The sequence below is a fragment of the Hyaena hyaena genome, unplaced genomic scaffold, assembly GCF_003009895.1.
Source record: "Hyaena hyaena isolate Hyena2069 unplaced genomic scaffold, ASM300989v1 scaffold_140, whole genome shotgun sequence".
In the NCBI taxonomy this organism is placed as follows: domain Eukaryota; kingdom Metazoa; phylum Chordata; class Mammalia; order Carnivora; family Hyaenidae; genus Hyaena; species Hyaena hyaena.
Genome location: NW_024080772.1, coordinates 3100864 through 3111272, shown reverse-complemented (window position 1 = coordinate 3111272; position 10409 = coordinate 3100864). Strand labels below are relative to the sequence as shown.

Genomic DNA, 10409 nt, shown 5'->3' with positions numbered 1-10409 from the left:
TTGAGGCAGGCCCAGGAGGTTCAAAGAGCCAGACCTGGTCCCGCCTTCTTGGAGGGAGCCCAACAGAGTACCCGGGGTTTGAACCAGCCTTGGGATGATGGCTTGGGCATTTGAGGCAGATGAGCAAAGGAAGAGCATCAAGCAGGGGAGGCTGTGTGCAGTGTGTGTGCCCCCCCACCTCCGCCCTATGGATGTATTTGGGGAGCTGTCACTGGGCAGTTATGGCTGGAACTCACGAGGGCATGGTGAGGGAGACCAGGAGTTGGCAGGAGGTGGGCCCGGAAGCTTCCAGGTAGGAAGAGTGTATGGTCAGTCCTGCCTCTGAGGCTTTCCCACCTTGGGGCCCACTCGAAGGGCATCTTCAGCACAAGAGGAAAGGGACCAAAGGGCCAGTGAGGAAGCATCTGGAGCATCTGGAACCATGTAGGAAAGCAGCTCAGCCTTCCATCCTCACCAGTGCAACGACAGGAGTGGACCCAGGCCATAGCCAGAGAACCCAGAGGCCTGGGTTTTATTCTGAGGCTAGCCCACAGCCCCCACCAAGCCTCCACTAACCGCCCTGTGAAGCCACCAGGCCTGTAGGTGTGAACTAAGGTCTCGACATGGCTCTAATAAGGAGTGCAAGGAAGGCCTGCTTCGGGGCCAGCGACCTCCACCCCCACCCTCCAGTGGGTCCATGACTCCAAACCCCTTCCCTGCTGGCTGAGGCAGGGGGTTTGTGTTCCTTCAGTTTACCTCAGACCCCTGGGCAGTCTCCCAGAGCAGGGAGAGCTCTGAGCTGAGCTACTCATGACTGCTTTGGGCCAAGGAGCTTAAAATGCTTTCATGGGAACAAACTCCACAGGCCAGGGAAGGAAAATGTGCAGATACTGGACCTCTAAAGTTGGGGCTGAGGGCTGTGCATAGAGAAAAGACCCATAGAGAGGGAGTCAAGCACCTCAAACAATCCACCCTGATGTACCATGTGGCCTGACGCCCAGCAAACTTGCCTGCCCGACCATCTGCCTTGGGCCCCAGACCTCAGTGGTTTTAGGCCTCAGAGTCAGAGGGTGTGGACAGAAGCGGACTGGGGCCGCAGACTGAGCCTCACTCCAGAGGCTGGGAGGAGTTGAGAGAAATATCATTTATTCTTTATTTTCAGGTTGGCAAGAACATGCAGAGTCTGAAGGAACGTGGTCCCAAGGATCAGGCCGCGTCAGGCCTGAGGAGAGGGGTTGAAGGCTGTCAGTGTTGGCTCTGCCCCTGACCCGCTGGGATCCATCTTCTGACTTCTTATCTAGTCACCAAGGGGGGTAGGCTGCATGGCCTCTGGAGTCCCTTCCATCTCTGACTTGCTTGACACTACTTGGGCTCCTCCAAGCTCTGCTCAGCCCTTTTTCATCTTCCAGCCTGAGCCAATAGCCCGCCAAATGGTGGGCCACCCCCAGGTGATCAGCTACCCCAATGGGGTTTCTCAGACACAGCTCACAACTGGCAGTTTCCTTCCCCAGCAGCAGGAGAGGCAGGCTGAGCCCTGTTCCCCACCTCATCTCACCACGGGCCTGGGAAGAAACACCGCCCCCTCCTCTGTTCCTCTGGCCTCCATGGTATTCTGTGAATGAGTCTGAAAACAAACCATCAGAGAGAGAGAAAATAAGCCACTTGTCCCAGAATAGCTCTCTGAAGCTCTGCTGGCAGGCCTCACCCCATGCCTTTGCAGCAGCGACGTTCTGTTATTTTGAAAGAGCAGAGAAGGTCACCTGATGGATCTTTCTGGAGTGTCTCTTGTGGGGAAGGAGCTTGTAGTGTGTGCCTGAGCACAGGGTAGGTCAGGAGTGAGAGTTCTGGTCTTGGGGCAATGGATCAGAGACTGCAGACCTACAATTGAACCCCACAGGCTTCCTTCTGCAGCTTTCCCTGGTGGAGGGACAGATCAAGGGACGGTCTCCAGGCCAGAGGTACTTGAATCATAATCCAGTGAGTAAAATCTGGACAAATGTCCCTCCACACTGGCCATCAGGACTCAGAGCACAGAGTTAAGCACGAAGGGTCTACAGAGCCAGAAGAAAACACCAACCACCATAATAAGGGGGGCGAATTTGAAGAGTTAATATGTCATGTGCTGACAGTTTACATTAGGGCCCGGGGGGCCCATAGGCAGAATTCAAGGAGTCTGTGAAAGGTCGTTACATCTCCATTTTTCACTAAAGTGGACCAACTTTAGCTTTTTGTGCCACGATGAATGCACAGAAGGGACCTCAGACAAAATTAGCTGCGTCTGTGATTTGTCACCAGTAGAACCCACAGATACCGTGCACTTGTTGCAAAAAATCTTAAATTATTGTTTAAGCTCATCACGACTTCAGAATTACGGTGCCTGTCAGGCCTGTCACTAGATCTTGTTGATGTGTTCACAAAGGAGCACGGGCAATACGGGATCACAAATTTGAGGTTTTTAAAAATATTTTGATAACTGCATTTCAATGCAACTGGCTTCCTTTGTAATCGGATATATTCCCCTGAATGCATTTAAAAATTTTGCTCTGAAGAGGGCTTCATAAACTTCACCAGGTTGCCATTAAGAAAGAAGTTAAGGGCCCACTTTCCCTGGATAACTTGGCATCATCCTCCCGCCCAACCAGCCTAGGTTTCAATAGAGCACATCTGCAAATCATCAACCTAATGCAGTCCTCTCTAAGGGTCGTCTTAGAGAAGTGTGGCATCCCTTCCACACTGCCCTGCCCAAGGGAGGTCCCGAGGAAAAGCAGGTCTGGAGTGAAGTCAGGGGATGTCACTTATAAATGCAAGGTAAGGCTTCTGGGTGTGCATGAAAAAAAACAAAACAAAACAAAACAGGAGAGAAAGGGGATCCTGGCCCAGGGTGCTCTGCGTTCCAATACTTACCAGCTGTGTGGCTGCAGCTTTCATCTGTAATCAGTAATAATGGCTCCCACTTTAAAAGGTTGCTTGGGGAATTAAAGGAAACAATGCATGCAAAGAGCTAAGCTGGCTCCGTAAATTCCCCCTGCTACCCTTTCCCTGGGGGAGACGCGGAACCTGCCCCAGGCCCCCTCCAGCCATGGATACAGCTTCCCTCTCAGCCTTTGCCTCAGAGGCAGCCTCCTGATAGCATGAGCTTGGAGCTCGTTTTTACTGTTTTTACCGCCTAGACCTGAAATGCCTCCGTTCTTCCCCTCTTTGCAAACATGTCACTTGGCCTCTCGGGGTGTTTTAGCAGCTGCAGAGCTCACCCGGAGGGCACACACTGTAGCCATTATTTCATCATCTAATAATTAGCTTGACATGTAGAATGGGCCTCAAGGGCTCTGGGATGACAGTGTTGTTTTCAAATGCAAAGATACTGTAATTTTGCATCTGTGCCGGGTGAGACACAAGCAGAAGGGAAAAGTGACCCAAGGCGTGCACAGAGGCAGGTTATTGGGGAGACAATGGAAGGGAGACAATCATCTTCAGGACCACTCGGTTGCACAGTCCCCTGCTTTCTGTGAAATTTGCCAAAGTAGTACATCTGTGCATGTTTTTCCTAAAGACACTCTTCCAAATTTCAGGCTCCACAATACCTAACCCATCCCAGAGTTGTCCCGTGGGTCTGCGGCTGCCTGGAAGTGGACCCCCTCGTACTGTTGCCGTTCAGGACCAGCAAGTAGACTTAGGGGTGCAAGTCAGAGCGATTGCACTTTGGGCTGAGGGGATGTGATGATTCGCTGGAGCAGAAGGGGGCGCCATCCTCAGGGAAGTAGAATTCCCTGCTCTGCCCCCTGTGGGGCCAGGAGACTTGGTGCAGCCACATGATCTCAGAGCCTAGGAGTCCCTCCTCAGTAGATTGCAGCTGAGAAGACTGACCTGCCCACAGTGCATGACTGCTAGAAAGAATAAAGTTTATCTGTTATCTGTCAGTGTACTGAGGTGGCAATGTTGCTGATGATTGTGAAAACACTCAAAACGTTGATTTAAGGATGAAAAGCCCGGAGGTAAATCCCCCACCTCCGCCCCTGGCAAGTCATGGAACAAGGTACATAATCTGTGTGTGCCTCACTTGACTAGGAAATAAAATGGGGAAATGCACAATAGGCTCTCACTGTTATTAGCAGGAGCTCAGGGGCTGGGAGGGGAAAGCAGTCTTCTCCAGCTTCTGCAGCCTCAGATCTCTTAGAGTAGCCCCTGGAACAGATGACCAGGGAAGAGCATGTGGGTGCAGGCAGGACACAGAGGGGAGAGGGGAGAAGTGAAGGAATAGCTCCCGTAGCAACACGGCTGGGCTCTGTCATTACTTCTGTCCATGGCCCAGCATCCCATCTGGGCTCAGAACCCATAGCCCTCTGATACCTTATCTTCTTTTTTCCCTACATCCAATCAGTTGGGGTTTTTAAAACTATTTTTTAAGTTTACTTATTTACTTTGAGAAAGAGAGAGCGAGCTGGGGTGGCGAGGAGAGAGAGAGAGAGAGAGAGAGAGAGAGAATCCCAACAAGAACGGCAAGATCATAACCTGAGCCGAAATCTAGAATTGGATGCTTAACCAACCGCGCCACCCAGGTGCCCCTAGGCAATCAGTTATTAAGTCTAAATTCCTACCCTCAGTATGTGCTGTTTGGTCCCCTCCTCTCTATTTCTACAGGCCACCATTCATTTCTTATCTGGGTGAGAGCCACAGGCATCTAATGCAGGACTTCCAAACAAAAGGGCCACAGGTATGCTGAGAGTTCCATTTCCTCAGCCCTCGGGGGCGCCAGACCAGGCTGGGGAGGCCAGAGCCTCTAGACTGACACATTGCAGGCCTGGGAAACCTCTTTTGTTAATCTCCGTGTACAATTCAAATGTCATCATTTTTAAATGTTGCTTCCATGGGGGAACTGGGGGAAGCACCTCTCTCCCAGGTGCCCCCCTTCTGCCTACTCAGACCCATGCTAGGTTCTCTGGTCAGATTCATCTCCACGGGGTCCAGCTTCAATAGTGCAGCTTACCTTCAGCCTGGCCGTCAAGATTCTGAATGGTATGAAAGTCACTGAGAGCTACCAGAGCAGACAAGAAGACCCCAACCCAGCTTGAGGAGATTTGTGGAGAAAGGCAGGTAGAGAGGATGTCTAGAAAGGTCACTTCTGCTCCTTTGGCTGCAATGGTGGTTCTCAAACTCCACAGTGGACAGGAATGACCCACTGCACTTCTGAAAAATTCAGATTCCAAGACCAACTGCCCCACTAAAATTTTCATTTGATATATTTGCAAACAGCCCCATGAGCTTGCATTTTCAGGAAGCACACTGATTGTGGACACAGGTGTTACACAGACCTTACTTTGAGAGGCAGTACCCAAAATGGTCTCAGCTAACTAGCAGACGTCCCCCTGTCAGCTCATCTAGAAGATAAAACAATGGCACATAGGCAGGAATTTGTAGTAAAAAGCTGGGTTTCAGCCTAAAACCTCAAATCAAACGTATCACTTTGAAAAAATATATATAAGACTAAGGGACCATGAAAATATGGAAAGCAGTTGAAAGGAAGACCATCTGGACAAACCAAAGTTACTCATCCCGGAGAACATTCTCCCAGAAAGGCAAACTGCATGGAAAATATTAAATGTAATCCTAAAGAAAAAAAAAGTCTTGAAATTCTGGAAAGAAATTATTTATAATCTCTAACGAAGGCAGCCCATTGGGCAGACAAATGCAGCAAACTTTTCTCTCAAATGTGCCAAGATGGAAATTATACTGAAGACAAAAAGCACGTATGTGGCTGAATACTGGTGGGGGTTGGGGGGAGACAGGCATGCTTTCCTTTAGGTTTCCAGAGTTGCCAGAACTTTCTTCACGGCATTATGATCTTCAGTGTGGGCGATGCCTCAGCAACAATTCCGGTCAGCTCAGGGACCTGTCCCCTTACTCAGCTGGATGGTTCCTCAGGCTGTCACGACTGCTTCTAATTCCCAGATGGAGGCATGGTATGCTTACAAGAATGGCAGGAACTCATCACGCAAATGGCACTGAATGTTTGTAATGCAGACTGACTTGAAAACATGGATTGCCTCTTCACCATGACTTGGGAGGGATGTTTGGATTTTCCATCCCTGCCTCCCCCCAGCCTCCTCGCACACAGCAAAATCCATTTTCTCACAGTTAAAAACTCTGCCTGGAGCATGGAAGGGGAGATTCAGGACCTATTCTGGGTTGCTAATAGGCTGTGGTAAAATAGAGACCCAAGAGTGACTGCAGCTTCCTTCAACCAGGTCAGAGGGGCCAGTCCTTCCTCTTTGCTGGAGGAAGATGGGGAGGCGGTCCTGGAATGGACAGCACTGTTGGACTTAATAGACCTGTTTTGGACTGGTTCAACAGCAATGGGGTAAGTACCCACTGGCACTTTCCCCAGAGGAAGCGTGGGGTTTTTTGGCTTGTATCTCCCTAAGATCTCAGCAAACTGGCTCAAGGGTGATGATTCAGGAGGAAGCTGAGAACCAGCGTGAGGAAGTGTTTAGTGAAGAAGCCTGTTTTCAGCTCTTGTGTGAAGCGCTATTTTTAACTGGGATAAAATATCTGTCAATGAAAGAAACACAAAAGGCTCAATTAGATCCTTTTAGAGGTGTACGGAACACCCCTCTTGGCCAAATGCAGAATGGCCAAGTATTAAACATTGAGCTGGAGCCAAATGTCGCCATTATAAATACCCCATGGGATACAGTAATAAATATACAATTTTTTATGTGTAATTATTGCTGTGTTCTTATTGTGAAAATGTTTAACATTCAGATTTCTAGCTTGACTTTGTGGCGCAAGAGCAACGGCGTGGCAGCTGTGACATGACTCTGACCTTCACATCATGACACACATTTACAACACTCTCCGGGACACTCAGCTTCACTTCCGAGGTCGCTCTGCCAGCACGGACTGGTCCTGATGGCCACATCGGCCAGCCTATCAAGCTTTCCTTTTTCTTGAACTGCAAACAGCTAAAGACAATTCCCCTTCCAAGTCCTGGATGTAAAAAAGTCTTAGCCAGGACTTCTTGAAATATTCATGGCACATATGAAATTAAATACCTAAAAATTAAATGTAACACTTATGGGTTAACTTACTATTACCAGTGCTTATTATAAAACAAAGAATTCTATCAAGATCAGAATCGTAAGCTAATTGAATCTATTATTCTTTCTTGTGGTGTTAATGTAATTGTTAAAACAGCTCTCCAGGTGGCCATGATCAGATCCACCATCCAAGATCATCTCACCACGTGGGGGCTCAGGGAGGGACGGAGCGGGAAGCCTCAGGCATCAGTCCTGAGTGGGCTTGGAGCACAGAGCCCAGCTTCTCGGACGCTGCCTGCCACCGGGTGGGCTTTATGTATAATTATTTGCTGCCTGGCTAATTAAGGTATGGAAAGAGATACAAGCCAGAGCCGAGCAAAGAGGCATCCGCACCTGAAGGCTATGTATGCACTAGGTAAGGTAAGTAGAGGGGGCGGGTCTAGAGCAGGCAGGAGGGTAAAGTCAATCCTGCTGGGAAGCCACGATGCATACAGAGAAGACGGCACAGGAGGGAGGCTGTGACAGGGCAGGGTGGCCACAGGTGGGGGATGAGTGTCCTGGCAGGCAGGTCAACAGGTGTCCCGAGAGCAGGAGACATGTAAGGGTCACACGGGGGACACAGAGTCTCCGGAGCAGGACTGCAGACCCCAGCCAGGGTGAGTTTTAGAAGAAACAGAACCTGGGCGGGCTGTGAAGACCCAGAGCACCCAGATGACAACTAGAACAAGAGCTGGAGCAGGGTTTGGCCCCGGGAAGATGGCCTGTTGGTAAATGTGAGCTGCAGACCAGGCTGCCTCTGCAGCAAATTCCCCAACCCACTGAACTTTCCACTCTCCCCGATTTAGGATAGAATCTTCCCAGGGACACCACAGAGATGGGCCTACATGAAGCTGATCCAGCGGTCCCAGGGAAGGAGGAGCTTGGGAGGCTCTAGAATCATGGAGTCACACAGTCCACAGCTCTCCGCAGAGAAGGTAAGCCTAAGCTTTACAAGTCCCTTGTACAATCGTTTGAATGTAATCAGCTGTCCTAGGCCCTGAACACTTTAAATGATGATCATCTGACCAACAATGGTTTGGGGAGATCTCCCCCCATGGCTAGCATTTTGCTTCTGTTAGTGACTGGAGGCAGGAAATGGCCACCGAACAGACGAATTTATACTAAGTCTGCATATCCTGTGGCAAAACAAGGTTGTAAGAGGGCTACAGCCAGAAAACGCTGCAGACGAGAACGTAGTCGGGGAGGAGGCGCATTGTGCCTTGGGGCTGCAGGAAGTAAGTCCTAGGAGTAGGGAGAGGGGAACATTCTACCCCTGATAACCGAGGGAAGGAAAAGGGAATTCCTCCTTGCCTGGTGTACTCACTGAATTCCATCTCCCGGGTGAAAGCCCTGAGGCCCAACAAGGTCAGGGTCAGTTAGTGGTAGAGTCCAGTGAGCAAGGGCATGCCAGTCCAGGAGCCCAAGGTCTTCCTTCATGTGAAAGAGCTGCATTAGTTTCTCCTGCTAAGTGGAGAGTTCGCTTTGGCTTTATGGTGAAGGTTTGGGCTAGTTTGGTTTGTTTGGCCTTTTTCTTTTGTTTTGATTTTTAATGTTTATTTTTGAGAGAGAGACAGAAACAGAGTAGGGAGGAGCAGAGAGAGAGGGAGAGACAGAATCTGAAGCAGGCTCCAGGCTCCAAGCTGTTAGCACAGAGCCTGATGTGGGGCTTGAACCCACAAACGGTGAGATCATGACCTTAGCTGAAGTTGCACACTTAACCAAGTGAGCCACCCAGATGCCCTTTTGTTTCATAAGGGTTCCTGAAGGAAGGAAAGGGGAGGAAATGGCATTTTTTTTTCCCTCCAGTCGTAGGACCAGTTTTGCACTCACAGAGGCGAGAAGGCCCCTCTCTGTGCCGTGCCCGTGAGCGAGACCCGCTGTTGTCTCCTGTGGTTGTGTCCCTCCCCACAGGCCACTGCTGTTGTACTGATTTCCTGCAGTTACAGTAAGTCGCCGCAACTTCAGCAGCTTAAATTGACCCAGATTTATTATCCTAGAGTTCGTGGGTCAGAAGTCTCACTGGGTATCGACAGGGCTGTGTTCCTTTCTGGAGGCTCAATGGGAGTCTGTCTTCTTGCCTTCTTCAGCTTCTAGAGCCTTCTCTAGAGGCCACTGACGTTCTTTGACTTGTTGCGTCTTCCATCTCCAAAGCCCGTCAGAGGCCAGTCGAGTGTTTTTCACATGGCACCACTGTGCCCTTCTCTTCTGCTTCTGTGGACCCTGGGACAGCTGAACGTGACATGTCACAATGTGACATGTTCTCAGGTTGCTGGTATTAGGACGTGGGCATCTTTGGCGGGTCACTGCTCTGCCTGCCATGTTGCCAAGGTCAGAGGATTGAATATACTCTATTTAACAATCCACTGGCTTGGTGTATAATTTTAAGCATTGGAGATCTGGTGTGTGGGCTTCTGTCTGTGTCCTGGCCCCAAGTGCTAGGGCTGCTTGGGTGGGGCAGCGGCCATGGGCGGGGGTGGGGTGGGGAATGGGCTGCAGTCACTTTCAGCACGTGGGCGAGCACCAAGGACTCGCCTTTGGCCAGCAGCTGCCCCCCTGCACACAGCATCCAAGGTTACCCCAGCCTGTCAGCCTCCAGCAAAACGTGTCACCTTCATCATCTTACCTCTGACTCCTGACACTACTCTTCTTACAATACCGTTCCTCCCAGTGGATCTCAGTTTCCAGGTCTTTCTGCCTTTTACTTTTACAGAAGAAGGGTAGAAGCAAAGGAGGCAACCTCCAGATGATCCCAGCTCCGGTAGTACAGACACATCAAAGGACGCCAAGCCCCTCAGGAAACCAGAGCATGGCTTACATCATCCTGCAGCACATCAGTACATCGCTAAGCAACTATGGGATCAACACCTGTTTCCATGGAGATGTCACTTCCTTGCCACCCTCCAGGCAGAGCAGAGGAGCGCATCCAGGAGGAATGAGTATGCTGGGCTGTGCCAGAGAATGACGGAATCCAGTAGCAAAAGCCTATCGTCAAGGTGAAAGGCTGAGGAGAGAGAGTTCTAGAATGAGGACAGGCAGGAGGACGGGCCATGGACGGGTCCGTGGGGAATGACTGGCCAGAATCAGCCCCGGATGCACATCATCTGGCCCACCCCTCTCCACGTAGGGAACCACTGAGAGAGGCCTCGGAGTCCTGTCCAGTCCTGCACAATGAACGGTTTGCAGGCTGAGCTGAGGCTGGAACCCAATGATTGTGCCTCCCTGCACAGGGCGCATCCTGCGTGAAGGAAGGCGCTAAGGAGCAGGGATCCTTTTTGTGCTGTTGGTTCAGGCAAGCAGAGATGGGTCTTGCCCTTTGGCTCCATGTTCTGGCCCAGCCTTCCCTGCATAGCACCTTCC

General features: G+C 50.5%; 1 long non-coding RNA gene across 1 annotated transcript; it reads right to left on the bottom strand.

Annotated features, from left to right (window-relative positions):
* Nucleotides 1-1108: 1108 nt before the first annotated feature.
* LOC120235941 lies at nt 1109-9871 on the bottom strand. The gene is made up of 2 exons (XR_005529542.1): nt 9676-9871; nt 1109-1603 (listed from the first exon to the last, which is right to left on the bottom strand). It is a non-coding gene; the product is annotated as an uncharacterized LOC120235941 (long non-coding RNA).
* Nucleotides 9872-10409: the final 538 nt, after the last annotated feature.